We start from the raw sequence: 2,134 nt of genomic DNA, 5'->3' as shown, positions 1-2,134 counted from the left end.
TAAAACAGCTGTGAAGTCTGACTCTCGATGGTCTTCTTGGCGTGGATCCTGCGACCTGAGTATAACATATTAGTGAGGGCTTGTCCGGGATCCCCCCAAAGATCCCCGAGATCTCAGACTCCAAAGGTAATACAGAGCTGTCTTTGTTAATTTGTCTTGTCCTGTCATTTGTCTGTTTTACTTTCATTTTCCTTTGTGAGGATGGCCACTCCGATTCTTAAAGGGTTGTTGAGGCAGATGCGCTTGCACCACAACCCTGGAGGAACTGGGAGATGTCCAAGATCCTCTTGTGGGGCGGGGGTCCTTGGAACCCCGGTGTGGGGTGGGGGGCAGTCCTTGGAACACAGCCGTGTGAATTGTGGGGTGGGGGTCGGTTCAGTGTTGGGCCGGAACTGACCAAGAGGGCCTCCTAACAGAGGCCCAACTTGCCCACTGTGGCTCTGCTCTTTCTGCTGTGTGGCCTGGGTGTGGAACCCCACCGTGACTGTAGTCAGTGGACCAATTTGGGAGATCTCCACTTTGTAAGCTCTTTTTTGTAACTGTCAGGCCTGCGTGTGTTTTGTTTGTACTGTTTATTGTATTTTGGACTGTACGTCTGACGGGACTGGAAACCATAGGCACCACTCCATCTAGCCTCCTAGACTTACACAAAGTAACTGAGACAGAAGGAAAGAAAAGGTACCCCCCGGTTTTTCAGGGAGATAACTTGGAAGAAGAAATGTTTCCTCCCCCATACTGTCCTTCCTAGGTTCCTTTTGCAGAACCTGAGAATGGTCAAGAGGAGGAGGGAACTATAAAACACTCGGCAACTGCCCTTAAAGTTTCTGAGGGGCCAGTCACTCCATGACAAAGTGGGATCAACCCCCCTTCTAATGCAGCTGTTTTTCCCATACGCACCATAGGTCCTGTGGATGCAGATGGTCAACAGCAACTCTAATATTGGCCATTTTCTACCATTGATCTACACAATTGGCACACCCAAAATGCCCCCTTTTCTGAGAAACACCAGGATTTAATTTGTTTGCTTGAAATTATTCTCTTTACTCATCAGCCCACTTGGGATGATTTTAGTCAGCTTTTACAGGTCCTTTTTACCACCAAAGAGAGAGACTATATCCAAGAGGCAGCCAGGAAACATATCCCTGGCCCCACAGCAGCACCTATCATGGATCCTGCCCTGATCACTGCCTATTTTCCTGAGATCCAACCAACAATTGAGACAACAATACAGTTGAAAGTAGGGAGCGACAACTCGTCTATCGCCAGGCTCTGTTGGCATGTCTCAAGGTGGCGGCTTGCCAACCTACTAATATGGCCAAAGTTTATAATGTTAGACAAGGAGGAAGTGAAAGTCTGGCAGCATATCTTGAGTGGCTCATGGAAGCTTTTAGTCAATATACCCGTATGATCTTGAGACCCAGGAGTCGGCTCAGATGATTATGTTTGCCTATATAAATCAAGCTGCACCAGACATAAAGTGAAAGTTGCAGGCTCTAGACAGACTTAGTGAAAAGTCTATTAGGGATCTAGTAGCTGCAGCGGAAAGGGTTTACAATAAGAGAGAGAGAGTAGCAAAGACAGGAATGGAAGGACAAAGAACATGAAATTGAGTGTGAAAAGAGCGACCAGGCCAAAGAAAAGAGGCTAGACTGGTTGGACTTGCCACTACCGCATGCTGAGCATACCTGGTTCACAGATGGCAGCAGTTTCATTTGAGAGGGAAAAAGGTACGCCGGTGCAGCAATCACCACGGACACTGACATAGTGTGGGCAGAAGCACTCTCCCAGGGAACATCTGCACAAAGAGAAGAACTAGTGACACTAACAAAAGCCCTACAGATGGGAAAAGGGAAGAGACTAAACATTTACATGGACAGTCTGTATGCTTTTGCAACTGTGCATGTCCATGGAGCCATTTACCAAGAGAGGGGGCTGTTGACAGCTGAGGCAAAGGCTATTATAAACGAAAAAGAAATTTTAAGCCTCATCCAGGCCTTATGGGAACCAGCAAATATTGCCATTGTGCACTTTCCTGGCCATCAAAAGGTAACTGATTCAATAACCAAAGGAAATAACTTGGCCGATCAGGCAGCTAAGGAGGTGGACCTCCAGCCCAGGGCCACACATTTTGCCT

Source organism: Dipodomys spectabilis, unplaced genomic scaffold (genome assembly GCF_019054845.1).
Source record: "Dipodomys spectabilis isolate Male_0828 unplaced genomic scaffold, ASM1905484v1 ptg000272l, whole genome shotgun sequence".
Lineage (NCBI taxonomy): Eukaryota > Metazoa > Chordata > Mammalia > Rodentia > Heteromyidae > Dipodomys > Dipodomys spectabilis.
This window is presented reverse-complemented; position numbering follows the sequence as displayed.